This window comes from Taudactylus pleione, unplaced genomic scaffold (assembly GCF_031769625.1).
Source record: "Taudactylus pleione unplaced genomic scaffold, aTauple2 ptg000041l, whole genome shotgun sequence".
NCBI classification, from domain to species: Eukaryota; Metazoa; Chordata; class Amphibia; order Anura; family Myobatrachidae; genus Taudactylus; species Taudactylus pleione.
Genome location: NW_028284443.1, coordinates 33,225,236 through 33,241,387, shown reverse-complemented (window position 1 = coordinate 33,241,387; position 16,152 = coordinate 33,225,236).

Below are 16,152 nucleotides of genomic sequence, written 5' to 3'. Positions count from 1 at the left end.
ATAAAGGACTTGCCCTTGAGCGTCTCTATAATGAAGAAGTGCATTAGAGACTGTTGGGAGATATGCAGTTGTCTGAGCACTGTGTTTACTGTGAGACCTGACAGAGGAGAAAGCGAAAGACGCAGTGCGGAGGTCTGATTTAAGCAAAGAGATTAACAGGAGCGTAATAGGAAAAACTGAGGAAAAGAGAGATAACTGTACTGGGGGGAAATGCACTAAGCCTTGGAGAGAATTAAAGTGGAAAGTGATAAAATACCAACAAATTAGCTCCTAACTGTCATTTTTCAAAACACAGCCTATAAACTGACAGTTAGGAGTTAATTGGTTGGTACTTTATCACTTTCCACTTTATTACTCTCCAAGGCTTAGGGCCGTATTCAATTTGAAGTGAAAAGCCGCTTTCGCGTGTTTTTTTGTAAAAATTTTGCCTGATTTGTTATCTCTGTATTCAATTCTATTCCGTTTTTGCCTATGCAAAAAGTCAAGGCTCTGAACTAGGCAATACCTTCTCTCCACAGAATAGCAGGTGAAAAAAAAGTAAATGTATATTTTGGGGTGCAGAAGTTAGGAAACCACTCAAAACCCTTGCTATACCCCCCCCCCCAATAGACCATTAACCCACAAAAAGAATAAAAAAAACTCCAGGAACACCCCAAAAAACGCCTTTGAAATTTGGGGTGAAAATGAAAAAGTGGGGGGACAACTTAAAAAAAGTTAAATAAGCTGCAGGCGGTGCTCTAAGAAGGGGCCAAGTGTTTTTGGGATTGCAGGTGCTTGTATGATGGAGGAATTTCACTTTTCTAAAACTTCACTTTAGAGACATTTAATTATGGTAGTACCCATTTACAAGCACCCCAAATTTGATGGAACTACTGTACTCATTTTCTCCAAAAAACACTGCTTTATGCCATTCTTCACCACTTTTACCAAGACGCTAATAGCAAGGAATTACCACCACTTAAGTTCCCTAAGTAGTTCAACTAGGGCTAATACTAAACTACCATAATGATTTCCGTCAGCCCATCTTTTTCTGGGGTACAGAGTGATTCCCCCAATTCAACCTGCACTTTTCGCCTGTTTCACATTCGCCAGGTCCAGTTTTCGCCTTTTTGGCAATTGAATACGGAGTAAATTGAGAGCGTGCGCGAAAAGTTTTCGCGTCCAAAGCATGCGAAGGCGGCGAAAAGTCAGGTAGGCAAAACTTTCTCGCCAATGTGAAACTATTTGAATACGGCCCTTAGTGTATCTCTTACTACCAGCCCGTTGTAATAGAGAAGGTCTAATGTGACAAGGTAAACAAAACCCTAAGGAGCAGTGAGAGGAACATTTTATTAAAAGTGCCAAGTTGGAAGCCAGCATATACAGACAGGCAGAATTTCCTGTTTAAGACTATAATAATATAGCGTCACCACTTAACTGGTTAATGTTTTTCAAAAAACGCTCAGAAATTGCCGTTTTTTTTTATGATTGAATTAGGTCAAGAACATCTATTTATAACTTATCCAACACAATTTTATTGAAAAAGAAACCTTTTTTTTAAACACATAACATCAATATTGATTTTTAACATATTGGTCAGTGATATTTTGGACTATTGTGACTTTACAACTTTGCGTTTCCACACTGGGGGGCTGAGTGCTGCTTTATTTACATTTCCCCGTTGGTTGCTCATCTCTGCAGCTGCCGGATGGGGGGGTCCTGCTGTTCTGCCTGATCAGCAGTGATAGAATGTATGGCAGGCACTGGTGGAGGGTGCAGAGATGCAGGGCCATAGAGAGCCATCCCAGGTCCAGGGGAAGGGAGTGTGGCCTAATCGCTGGAGGCATGGCCACACCCACTTCTGAAAAAACTTTTTGCGGCGCACTGGGGAGGGGGGGCACCGTGAGCCCCTCAGCCCAGTGCAAATCCACGGGGTGCACGATCAGTGTGATCGCTCCTCCCCACAGGCAGAGGAAACTGCTGCTGCAGCAAGAAGTCTCCCATTGCAGCCCAGCACACAGCAGAGTGTGCTGAGCTGCTGACAGGTAAGAGGGAGGGGGGCGACGTTGGACCTGGGCCCAGGCCGGGCCCCTCCAACAAGCCTGGGCCCAAGGAATTAGTACCCGCTCCCCCCCAGGGGCGGATCTAGACTTTCCTTTTAGGAGGGGCGGTTTAAGACTTCCATTTTCATAAATAACTTTTTCGTCATAGATTTGTGTATTCATTCCTGTCTCCATCTATCTTTTTTCTTCTTCTATCCCTTTTTTCCTCTTTCATTTTAAATTTCACATTCTTCTCCCCTTGCCCCCCAGCCTGAGGGCACAGTCCTCACTACCGCTGGATAACACACCCCCATGCGGGGCATACATAAACACTATATACTGTATGTGCCCAGGGCCATCGTAATAGAAGTGAAAGCCCTGGGCAAAGCAATGCACTGGGCCCCTACCCACCCATTCACTGACGGTAGTGGATAGATACCCTTCAGTAGATGTACTCTGAAGTCTTCATTTACTTTTCAACGTCATCAGTTACTATCCACGTGGACAAAGAGAGGGAATATAAACCTGTGGCGAGTGAAGCAAGCCCGCGAGGAGAAATTTCTTCTTTTGGTGGCCTTTATGGGCATGGAACAGCACTTCCGCCCTCACTCACGTCACTTACAGGTACATCTACTAATGGGGATCTATACACTACTATTCACTGACTATGTTCACGTATGTTGCTCCCCTCTCCCTCCCTCCCTCCCTCCCGACTGTATGCATGGCTCCTGCAAGAAGGACCCCACATGTAAAAACCAAACATATAGGCTTTGCATTAAAACAAAATACACACACACACACACACATTGGCCCCTACATGAGAAAAAAACACACATAGGCCCCCACATGAGAAAAAGAACCACACACTTTGGCTTTGCGTAAAAAAGACACACACACAGGCCCCTACATGAGAAAAAAAAAGAACACACACATATAGGTTACCACATGAAAAAAAACACACACATAGGCTACCACATGAGAAAAACACACACACATATAGGCTACAACATGAGAAAAACACAAACATATAGGCTACTACATAAAAAAACACACACATAGGCTACCACATGAGAAAAACACATACATATAGGCTACCACATGAGAAAAACACACATATAGGCTACCACATGAGAAAAACACACACATATAGGCTACCACATGAGAAAAAAAAAATCAAATAAAAAATTTCAGTCAATATCAAGGCCCATCACACTTACAGTACTGTCAGTTTCAGGCTGTGAGCTTGTGGTGGGCTGATGTGGCGTCCTCCCTGTGGCTGCTTGGAATCAGTATGATGCGGCCGGCGATTCTAATCCCGACAGCGGCAGCCCGGCAGGGGTGAAGATCCCGAAGCTACAAAGGTAAGTACTAACTAACCTATTTTTACACCCTAACCCTCCTTTAGGAGTGCCTAACCCTAACCATCCCCCCAAGTGCCTAACCCTAACCCCCCTCTAAGTGCCTAAACCTAACCCCCCTTCCCCGCAGCCTAACCCTAAGTCTCCCGGAGGGGTGCCTAAACCTAATCTCCCCCCAGGGGTGCCTAAACCTAACCCCCTTTCCCCTAGCCTAACCCTAACCTCCCGGGGGGGTGCCTAACCCTAAGTTCCCCCCAGGAGCCCCTAACATAACCTTCCCCCTCGCGGCTGTCCGTTCCCGTCACCCGGCTTACCTTCGATTGGTATGCCGGGTGTCGGGCTCCCGGCGTAGGTCTAATGACAGGCGTTGGGATTTCAATGCCTGTCATTTGTACCTTGCCGGGATTAGACAGTCGGGAAGCCAGCGGTCAGGATTTTGTCCGTCGGTTTCCTGACTGCTTCCCGGCTGCTTGGCACTGGTGGCTAGTGCAGACTCAGAGGGAGCAGTGACAGTCCTCTCCTCTGAGTAGTCGATGCCAGGAACCCCTGAATGACTCATGCTGAGACGTGTGACAGTGAGTCAGACAGTCACTGAGTGCGCGGGCCGCAGCTAATGCCTGTGACTGCCCCCTCAGTCCTCTCCGCATCTGAACAGCCACAGCGGCAGCCAGTCAGACAGAGAGGCAGGCACAGGCAGTAAGGGAGCGTCATTCAGTGGTGCCGGCGGGACGGGTTGGGGAGCGTCAACCACGGGTGCCTCCTCAGCTCACCCCGGCCTCTGCGTCTGCCCAGGGCTGCACTGCTGGCTGCAGGTGGGCAGGGCTCGGGCTGTGTGTTATGGGGGGTGATCGTCATTATCGCCCCCCCCTGGATCCGCCACTGGCTCCCCCCCTCTTTGCGCCCCTGCAGGGATGCAGAGGAGCCGAGAGGGCCCTCTGCCATGGGCATCTCTGACTGGTTGCATTGATTTTATGCCAACTGCTGCAAATGTCATCATTGATGCAACAGATCCACCAGGAACTGGAGCAGTGCATTGCTGGGAGCTGAGTAAGTCCTATGAGACACCACAAAAGGTCAGAGAGGCATGTGCTGAACTCTGGTTGGTGGAGCTCATCAGAATCTTCTCTGACCCATGGAGGAGACCAGCAGCAGCCTCATGGGAGAATTCATCAGGGTTGTGTATAGATCCCCTTCAGTGAATGTACTGGACATGACATGGAGTGAGGGCAGAAGTGCGGTTCCATGTCCTGGCAGCGCCATTATTTGGTCTCAACTGTATTATCCGACCACTAAAGTAGAAATCTGTACCTTTGCGGGCTTGCTACACTCGCACGCTTCTGGCATGGTGGCTTGCTTCGCTCACCACAGGTTACTATTCCCAATCTATGTCCACATGGCTAGTAACTGATGATGTCAGGGTACATCTACTGAAGGGAAATTATCCATACCAGATTCATCAGAGACCGGCAGCACTTGGTGGGTCTGTGTAATCTTTGCTAAATGCAAAGAATGGAGCCACTGTAATGAACAAAAGCAGTGAGGTAATTACTATGTTGGATACACATACTGTATACAGCTGTATGTAACATCTCTGATTTATGGATGAAGTTTAGGGAAATTGCATATTTGTTAATTTTTTGACAATATTGGCAACTTACAATACATACTATTGACACCTCCTATAGTATTGGGACAAAACCAAATTAAATGTATTGTTAAAGCTAAATTAAAGCTATTTATATCCTAAATTAAAGCTATTTATATCCTACTGAAATCTGCGTTGTTGTTGTTTTTATATAAGAATGTTTGTGTTTGTGGTTTTTGGTCATTATAAGGTGAAGTCTGATCATGACTTCCTCTTCTGGATGTAACCATCCCAGCATAGTGTTTGTAGTGGTGTCTGATAATAATTCCCATGTATGGCATGAATATAATGTGTACTGCAACCAGGGGCGGTGCTAGACTTCTGCATGCACCCCCCGCCACCCTCTTCGTACTCATTTAGCCCCTCAGGTGAAAATGACTTTGCACAGGTAGAGTGGCGGTTAAGTTTAGTGTTAAAATATATATATATATATATATATATATATATACACACACACAAAACGTATCCGCCACTCTACCTGTGCAAAGTCATTTTCACCTGAGGGGCTAAATGAGTACGAAGAGGGGGGTGCAGGCAGAAGTATGTATATATACACACACACAGGGCCAGATTAACAATGGGGCGGATGGAGCATCAGCTCCAGGCCCTCCAATGAAAATAGGCCCACACCACAAGGATCCGCAGGGAGACAGGGCTGGCAGGAAAAAAAAAAATCCCTGTCACAACCAGCGGCCATTTGAGACTGCGCCCATTCCATCCCCTTGGGCCGCCCCATGAGAACCTCTCCGTACTTCCTTAATCTCAGATGCCGGCGCAGTAGAAAGCTTCAGAGGCTCTCCTTGCGCCGCATACTATCGCAGCCTCACCACGTCCCTCGCGCTGGCACGTTGAGAGATGTCACTTAAGGGGCGGAACTAACGGACATGTGTCTCCTCCGGTGCCCAAGATACTGGAATTGATTTTGCGCCACAATTAGCGCTGTGTAATCCAGTCGATTGTCTCAAGAGGCTCTTAGGTCCAGGCTCCCCAACACCTGATCTCATCTCTGCTATGATGATGTCTCGACACTGCTGCTGCCTATCGGACTCACCCTTTCAATGAGAGAAAACAAAACAGCCTAAGGTAAGTTACCTACTGGAGTGCTGTGGGACCACAGTATAGATAGAGAAAGAGGTGGGGGGGAAAGGGTGGGGGGTTAAACAGCACAGTAGGGAAAATACAGACACTGGGGCACAATACATTACATATGGGTGGTTAAGAGTAACTAACACATTTATAGACACTGGGGCACAATAAGGAACATACTGGGGGATTACGTACACAATAAAGAATATACAGATGGGGATGCAGAGCACAGAAAGGAAAATACAGGCGCGATAGGGAGTACATATAAAAAAAACGGATGGGGAACAATAAAGAACACAAAAATGGGAGGCACACTACAGAACATGGAACAGAAGGTAGCACAATAAAGACCATATAGGTGGGGGTGGGGCGGAATACAAGACATACTGTAGAGGGTCACATGTGGACATAGAAGCATTTACAGACATACAAAGTCACATCTGGACATATAGGGGCACATACAAACATAAAGAGGCACATCCAGATATATAGAGGCACATACGGACAGTGAGAGGCACTTACAGACATACAGGGTCACACACAGACATAGAGGGGCACATACAAATATAGAGGCACATACATACAGACATAGAGGGGCACATACAGACATAGAGGGGCACATACAGACATAGAGGGGCACACACATATATATAGAGGCACATACATACAGACATAGAGGGGCACATACAGACATAGAGGGGCACATACAAATATATAGAGGCACATACATACAGACAGAGGGGCACATACAGACATAGAGGGGCACACACATATATATAGAGGCACATACATACAGACATAGAGGGGCACATACAGACATAGAGGGGCACATACAGACATAGAGGGGCACACACATATATATAGAGGCACATACATACAGACATAGAGGGGCACATACAGACATAGAGGGGCACATACAAATATATAGAGGCACATACATACAGACAGAGGGGCACATACAGACATAGAGGGGCACACACATATATATAGAGGCACATACATACAGACATAGAGGGGCACATATAGACATAGAGGGGCACATACAAACATAAAGGGACACACACAGACATAGAGGGGCACATACAGACATAGAGGGGCACATACAGACATAGAGGGGCACACAGACATAGAGGGGCACACAGACATAGAGGGGCACACACAGACATAGAGGGGCACACACAGACATAGAGGGGCACACAGACATAGAGGGGCACACACAGACATAGAGGGGCACATACAGACATAGAGGGGCACACAGACATAGAGGGGCACACACAGACAGAGGGGCACACAGACAGAGGGGCACACACAGACATAGAGGGGCACATACAGACATAGAGGGGCACACAGACATAGAGGGGCATATACAGACATAGAGGGGCACACACAGACAGAGGGGCATATACAGACATAGAGGGGCACACAGACATAGAGGGGCATATACAGACATAGAGGGGCACACACAGACATAGAGGGGCATATACAGACATAGAGGGGCATATACAGACATAGAGGGGCACATACAGACATAGAGGGGCACACACAGACATAGAGGGGCACACACAGACGTAAAGGGGCACACACAGACATAGAGAGGCATATACAGACATAGAGGGGCACACAGACATAGAGGGGCATATACAGACATAGAGGGGCACACACAGACAGAGGGGCACACACAGACATAGAGGGGCATATACAGACAGAGGGGCACACACAGACATAGAGGGGCACACACAGACATAGAGGGGCATATACAGACATAGAGGGGCACATACAGGCACAGAGAATATTGTAAAATGAAAATAATAATTAAAAACAGAATATATATTATTATATTACTAATGTTAGTATAAAATATAGGCTACCTATTGAAATATATAAACATCAAAGCATCAAGGTAAACAGGGTCTGTATATAGAATAGATAAATGGCAATTACTAATGTAAAATATCCTTTCTAACTACAGAAATCATTTACCTTCTCTATAAGATGTTTAGAGATTAATACTGTATGTTAGACAGCTAGAGGGGCACACACAGACATAGAGGGACACACAGACATAGAGGGGCACACAGACATAGAGGGGCACACACAGACATAGAGGGGCACACACAGACATAGAGGGGCATATACAGAGGGGCACACACAGACAGAGGGGCACACAGACATAGAGGGGCACACACAGACATAGAGGGGCACACACAGACATAGAGGGGCACATACAGACATAGAGGGGCATATACAGACATAGAGGGGCACACACAGACATAGAGGGGCATACACAGACATAGAGGGGCATACACAGACATAGAGGGGCACACACAGACAGAGGGCACATACAGACATAGAGGGGCACACAGACATAGAGGGGCATATACAGACATAGAGGGTCACACAGACATAGAGGGGCATATACAGACAGAGGGGCATATACAGACATAGAGGGGCACACACAGACATAGAGGGGCACACACAGACCTAGAGGGGCATATACAGACATAGAGGGGCACACAGACATAGAGGGGCACACACAGACATGGAGGGGCACACACAGACATAGAGGGGCAGAGGGGCACACACAGACATAGAGGGGCACATACAGACATAGAGGGGCACACACAGATATAGAGGGGCACACACAGAAATAGAGGGGCACACACAGACATAGAGGGGCACACAGACATAGAGGGGCATATACAGACATAGAGGGGCACACACAGACAGAGGGGCACACACAGACATAGAGGGGCACATGCAGACATAGAGGGGCACACGCAGACATAGAGGGGCACACACAGACATAGAGGGGCACACAGACATAGAGGGGCACACAGACATAGAGGGGCATATACAGACATAGAGGGGCACACAGACAGAGGGGCACACAGACATAGAGGGGCACACACAGACATAGAGGGGCACACAGACATAGAGGGGCACACACAGACATAGAGGGGCATATAAAGACATAGAGGGGCACACACAGATATATAGAGGCACATACAGGCACAGAGAATATTGTAAAATAAAAATAATAATTAAAAACAGAATATATATTATTATATTACTAATGTTAGTATAAAATATAGGCTACCTATTGAAATATATAAACATCAAAGCATCAAGGTAAACAGGGTCTGTATATAGAATAGATAAATGGCAATTACTAATGTAAAATATCCTTTCTAACTACAGAAATCATTATGTATTCAATTTATGTGTATATTTACATTTTTTTCTCATTGCTTTTGTGAAATCCCCATCTGTTCTTTTTACCAAGGCTGGTACTGGATAGAGCAACAGTTTCAGAGAAATGGAGTTCCATTAGGAGGCAGGAAAATTTAATTAAAGAAATAAAAACATTTTCTGTAAGTTTTTTTTTTTTTTTTTTTCCCCGGGGAAGTGTGGGGGGGAGAGCAGCTCTATGAAGGTGACATCCTTGTGACTGGGTACGTATTTCATCATGGTAATTCCTGAGATCTAGAGGTAATATATTACATTAGGGCTATCTGCCGACTCTCCTAGGTCCTGAGAAAGTCAAAGAATAGCCCTAATGTAACACATGCAGTGCTCACAATAGGCCCTTTTTACATTTCAGCTCCAGGCCTTTGTGGACCTTAATCTGGTACTGCACACATATATAGCAGTAATGCCCCTTGAAGTGCCCACAGTAGTAAGAGCCCCTGTGGTGCCCCCAGTTGTAGTGCTCCCAATAGTGCCCCCAGTAGTAAGGCCCCTGTAGTGCCCCCATATGATGCCCCCACTAGTAAGGCCGCTGTAGTGCCCCCATATGATGCCCCCAGTAGTAAGGCCCCTGTAGTGCCCCCAATAGTAAGGCCCCTGTAGTGCCCCCATATCATTCCCCCAGTAGTAAGGCCCCTGTAGTGCCCCCAGTAGTAAGGCCCCTGTAGTGCCCCCAGTAGTAAGGCCCCTGTAGTGCCCCCAATAGTATGGCTCCTGCAGTGCCCCCAGTAGTAAGGCCCCTGTAGTGCCCCCAATAGTATGGCCCCTGTAGTGCCCCCAATAGTAAGGCCCCTGTAGTGCTCCCAGTAGTAAGGCCCCTGTAGTGCCCCCAGTACTGCCCCCCAGTATTGAGACCCATGTAATGCCCCCTGTAGTGCCCCCAGTAGTAAGTCCCCCCCCCGCTCCGTACCCAGCACCCGTTCCTCGGAACTATGGGAGTGATGTCACTCCCATAGTGCACTGCGGGACCCGGAAGCCAGAGCTCAGGAGTGAGCTCCGTCCTCCGGCTGCTGCTGGCACCGGGGGGTGTGGGGGGAGAGAGGAGAGAATGAGCCAGGCGCCCGCTGGTGACACAACCTCAGCGAGCACCCGGCAAATGGGGAGTGCGATCGGAGGGATCAGCGGACTCATAAGCGCCCTCTAGTGGTCGGCGCCCCTAGGAAGCTGCCTAAGCTTGCCTAGTTGAAGCGCCGGCCCTGACTGCACCTATTGTGCTAAACGTAATGCATTATTGTGCTTGATCATGCTGGGATATAATTTGCCTAAATTAGGGCCTGATTCAGAGGCGTTCGCTATTTGTGAGCGCTCGCTCTGAATCAGGGCAGATTTTGTAAAAAAAAAAAAACGCCTCCAGGCCGCTCGCATAGCTGTGGGTGACCACCCACAGCTTTTGCGAGCGACCTGGCGATGGTCGCGATTATCGCCACCATCAGGCTTACAACGAGACTCTTGTGGTAGGGTCTCGGTTCCCGCAAGCCCGAGTGAACTTCCTGCTCTAGTAGAGCAGGAAGTTCACTACTGACATCATGAACGATGTCAGTAGGGCCGCCCACAAATGGCAGGCGTTCCTTCATTCCTCCATTTGTCAAGCCACCCCCCCTCCCCGCCTACAAAATGAGACGAGCTGTCGATCAACATCAACAGCCGCCCCGTTTTGTAGCGAGCCCGGGGCTGGTCTTAATCAGGCCCTTCACTAAGGGCCTGATGCAGAGCCGCTCGTAAGCGGCCGCTCGTTCGCTCCGAGCGATGTTTGCCCAACTGCGCATGCGTACGGATCGTAATATGCATGCGCGAACCAGTCAGTGCGGCCAAAAATCGTTTGTTCGCTAAATAGCGAATGCCTGCTATTTTGAGTGACAGAATGAGGCGTATGTGGGTGGTAACAGGGGAAGGTGCTTGAAAACGGGGAGTGGAGATCCGAACGCAGGCGTGCTTAAAGGTAAAAACGGGTGTTTTAAGGGTGTGCATAATTAATACAGCAGCGTCATTGACCACGTCACTGGGTTATTTTATAGCCAGAACTGCTCGCAAGATTGTGGTAGCAAAAACCAACCACAAGAATAGCGAGCAGTTCATACGCTGGTCGATGTACTCGATTAATCTAATAAATAGCGGACATGACGTAGGATGCGAGCGGCAGGGGGCGTAGTTTTCCAAAAAACTACCGCATGTTTGGTTCGCTCATTCAGACCTAGAGGCGTGAACAGACCGCAAAGAGCGAACGATTCATTTGAATAACCACCCCTTTTTTCTGAACGAGCGAGCGCAAATAGCGTCCGGCTCTGAATGAAGTCCTATGTTTGCTGTCCCTCATTTATCCTGCTGTTTCGGATATTTTTTTTATTTTTTTTGTCGACTACCAGAAAATGTATATATGTTTCATATTGGAAATAGTTTTGTTGCTATCCATGCCTATTTACAAAAATTTCTATGTTGACTTGTTATGTTATACTTTTATTTATCCTCTTGTGAAATTATCTTTGAGAACGGCAGCACTGGCAGCAAACCGACACTGAGGAGTATGCACAGTACAAAAGTACAATGGCCAGTATTAGAGAACAATGCTCTTTTATTGCGAAGAGAGAAACATTGCAACACTGTCAGCTGAAAAAAAAAAAAGAAATACATTTGAGTTGTAGCAATTCATAGTTTTTATTTATTACAAAGGGTTTTGGAAGAGACATATTTTCATAGGTCAAAAACAAAAGTTTCTGTATTAATCAACACATTTAATTCAATGTGTACAACGAGCTCCAGCTCTACTACATACTACATGGTAATACTATTGTAAGAATAAAATATATAATTAAATTTAAACCTACAAATAGATCAGGGATAGGCAATGTTTTTCTTTTTGGGTGCCTGACATTCAACATTATAACATCCAAACAATACCTGGGGTGCCATCACCATTAAAACATATACAAACATTCACAAAATAAATATATGGGTAATAACAATGCTCGTGGCTACTAATACTTTCCTTATTTGAAGCTAGTTTGTATACAGGTTAGGAGGAGAAAAAACAGTACTCTCCTTTTTGGGGCACTAATCCATCATACAGTATGTATTATGCTAATATAAATTGTTACTAAGGCCCGTATTCAATTAGTGGCGAAAAGTCGGAATCTGCGAAAAAGTATCGAGGATGGCGTCATTTCGCCTGGCGGAAACTTTCCGCCATATTCAATTGCAATGACTTTTTACGTATGCGAAAACGTAAGGCAAGGTCATAGGCGAAAAAGATTTGCCAATGAATAGGTGTCGGAAAAAAGTGCAAAATCGCTATTTTGTGGTGCAAAGGTGGGGAAACCACTCTGCACTCTTGGGACAGCCCCCCAAAGGCTAACTGCGTAAAAAAACAAAACTAAAAAAAACAAAGGAACACCCCAAAAAATGACTTGGTAAAAGGGGGCGAAAAAGTGCAAAGTGGGGACACTGGGGGTACAAACTTAAAAACTAGCAAAATAGACTTTTGGGGTTGTCTGCAAGTATGGGTGAGGTGTTTTTTTGATTGCAGGAGCTTGCTGATGGTGCATTTTTTACGTTCTTTAAAACAATAATTTAGCGACTTTTAACTATGCTTGCCCCCATTTTCAAGTACCCCAAATTTGACAGGACTACTTATTTTCACACTAAAAATATGCAAAAAGCTATTCTTCACCACTTGAGCAAAGACGTTTATTTGAAGCAATTGACAGCACTTAAGTACCCTAAATAGCTTCAGTAGTGCTAATCGGGGACATCTATATTGATCCCGAATGTGCATCTTTTCGGGGGTGTCAGGCTGATTTTCCCATTTTTGACAGTACTTTCCGCCTGTTTAAGTTTCGCCGGATTGCGTTTTCTCGTCCTTTGGAATTAAATATGGCGAATCGCGGGGATGCGCGCAATGTTTTCGCTGCTAAAACACGTGATGTAGGCGAAAAGCCTGGCAGGCTAAAAGTAGCATATTACATATGATGGATTAGTGCCCCAAAAAGGAGAGTACTGTCTTTTCTCCTCCTTACCTGTATATACTCTTACCTACTCTCAAGGGAGCACCTCCGTGAACTATCTATGATCTTCATTCTGAAAGAATTCCATATCACGGAAGTACATCCATCAATTACATTGTCTTCTAACATACTATATTTTTTTCTTTAGAGGTTTGTGTACCAGTGCTCAGGTCGTGTCCCACTTCCCCATCCCACCACATTTCCTATTTTGAAGCTAGTTTGCTCAGATTAGGTTGATAATATGTAGTACAGAGATGAAGACATGCTTCAGAAACTTGTACTGTTATACATCTGTGCACAGGACTAAAGGTGGCCAGGTTTATTCCAGTTTGCACAGGGTTTAGTGCTACAAAAAGATCTCCTCCGTGAGTGCCACCCTAATCATCTTGGTGTGCCACCTTCTGCCACTAGCTCCAAAGATCGTCTATGCTTGAAATAGATTTATGTTTTAAAAGTCATTTATTAGTAAATGATCACAATACTAAGTTTGACAAAGTTTATTAAAAAAAATCCATAATATGACATTAAATATTTCACAGATCAGTACCTTATCTGTAATGGGTGTAGGGAGGGCAAGGCACCCATAAGAGCAGTGGGCCCCTCCACCACCTTCTACTGCATGCAGCAACATCTTTCCCGTGATATCTTTGAGCACAAATGCCAGAGCCTTTGCTTATCCTGTACCAGAGCCATCTTTCCAAAGATATCACCGCCAGCATCAACTATGAGAAGGAGGGTGGGGGGAGTCGAAAATGTCCACGGCACATGGGCCCCCTATTTCTTACAATGCCTCAGTCACAGATGTTTATTACATTTATTTATTGCTCATGTGTAATTATTTACTAAACACTAATTTTTTACAGTGAAAACATTTATTTTGTTGTATTCTTGCCAACCTTGTTTATTTAAGTATATGATACTGCCAGGTCATAACCTATATTAAATAAAGATACAATTTAGATTACTTTTCCTCTGTTTGTTTTAATAGATAATGTAAATTGTAAATCAACCACGTGACTTAAGCTGGGCATCCACTATACAATTATTGTAAGCTTGCAAGCAGGGCCCTCTTACCCTTATGTATGTATGTATGTATGTATGTATGTACTGTATGTCTTTTACAACCCAGTATAATGTTAATGTTGATTCAAATTGTAAAGCGCAACGGAATTTGCTGCGCTATATAAGAAACTGTTAATAAATAAATAAATCTGTCAGATATCTGTCCAATCTGGCTGGTTGGAATGAAAACCTGGTAATGTATGGGAGCAAATGACAGTCGATCATATGGTTTTAAACACTGAAAAAAGGACAAAAAAAATGTTCAAATTGGTTACATTTGTGTGTTTTAACCAATTTGTCTGAACAACCATTTTTGGCAATTTTTCAGTGTTCGTGAGCAAATGGACGATAGTCACCATCAACCTCATCATCACCACCACATATCATTACACCAGCTCTTAGCAAGAAATGCTTCAAAAAGGGAAATGTACATATACTGTACGCCCACATGTTGCAATTTAATGAAAACATACTTATTGTACTCAGCATATGTCAGGGGTGGACAAGAGTTCATAGTCAGGTTAAACACAAAGAACAAGCATGAGTTAGGTCCTTTTTAAGGAGCAAGGAAGATGGGAATCCAATTAACACAATAGAAATTACTCCAAGTGCTAGTAGTCTTTTTTTTTTAAATGTTATTTTAGCAGTAATCATTATGAAGGACAGGTCTAGTCTCAGGCTGATGTACTGTAGATCTAAAAGGACATAATAGAGAGTTATTTAAGTTAATATTTAAGATTTATGAAGGCTTGGTATTGTTGATGGATTTGTAGCTCAAGGCGAATGCATTTGGATTCTGCAGGACACATTTTTGCATCAGTATAGAGGCGATGCTGGCGGCTGAGTACTAAGCCTTGAAGATAAATAATGTACCAACCAATCAGCTTGTAACTGTCACTTTACAGGCTGTGTTTGAAAAATAACAGGAGGTGATTGGTTGGTAATTTATCTCTGCACTTTATCCGTCTCCAAGGCTTAGTACATCTACCCCTGAGTGAGCAAATTAGTTCACCATGAAAAGAGGTGTACAGTGAGAAAAGATAAGAAGAGATTCTTATGGGAGCCCTATACAGCAGCAGCTCCTACCATCCTGCATGAGGGGCGCTGCCGGCCCAGCCGGTCAGGTCCTGGTGCCTATGCAATGAATCTGGCAGGCACTGGCACATGCGCTGTGGTGGCACCACGCATGTGCATAACACCGGCTCTAGGGATTGCATCAGTTGCGGCCACTAGAAGCCGAGTAGGGCTGCCCAAAAAGCAGAGGAGCGGCTTCCCACCGGAAACACACTCTCTGCTAATTGCAGTCCAGACTGGCAGTCCCAGGGGGAGAAAACACCTTCCCCTGGGGCTGCCTGACCTGTATGTGAATGGCAGGTAGCACTTCCAATGGGAAGCCATCGCTGGTCATACTGTAGCCAGTGCAGTCATGGACTGCAACTGGCTCACTGAAAATGCAGATTTTACTGGGAGGGCTGCAGCCCTTAGGTAAATCCACAACTGGTCCCATATATAGAGGGAGTGAGGGAGAGGATGTGCCAAAGAGTTTTTAGACAATAGAGAGCAAAGAAATATGTTTATAAGTGGAAATGTTAATAAATAATAACTGTTAATAATGTGCCAGTGGAAAGAGACATGTTGCGGTGATGAGCTAGAAATGAACATGCACAGAGGGAGCAGAGAAATTAGGAGGAAATAATGTTGTGGGAACAGCTGTAGATAGAGATTATGAAATGAAA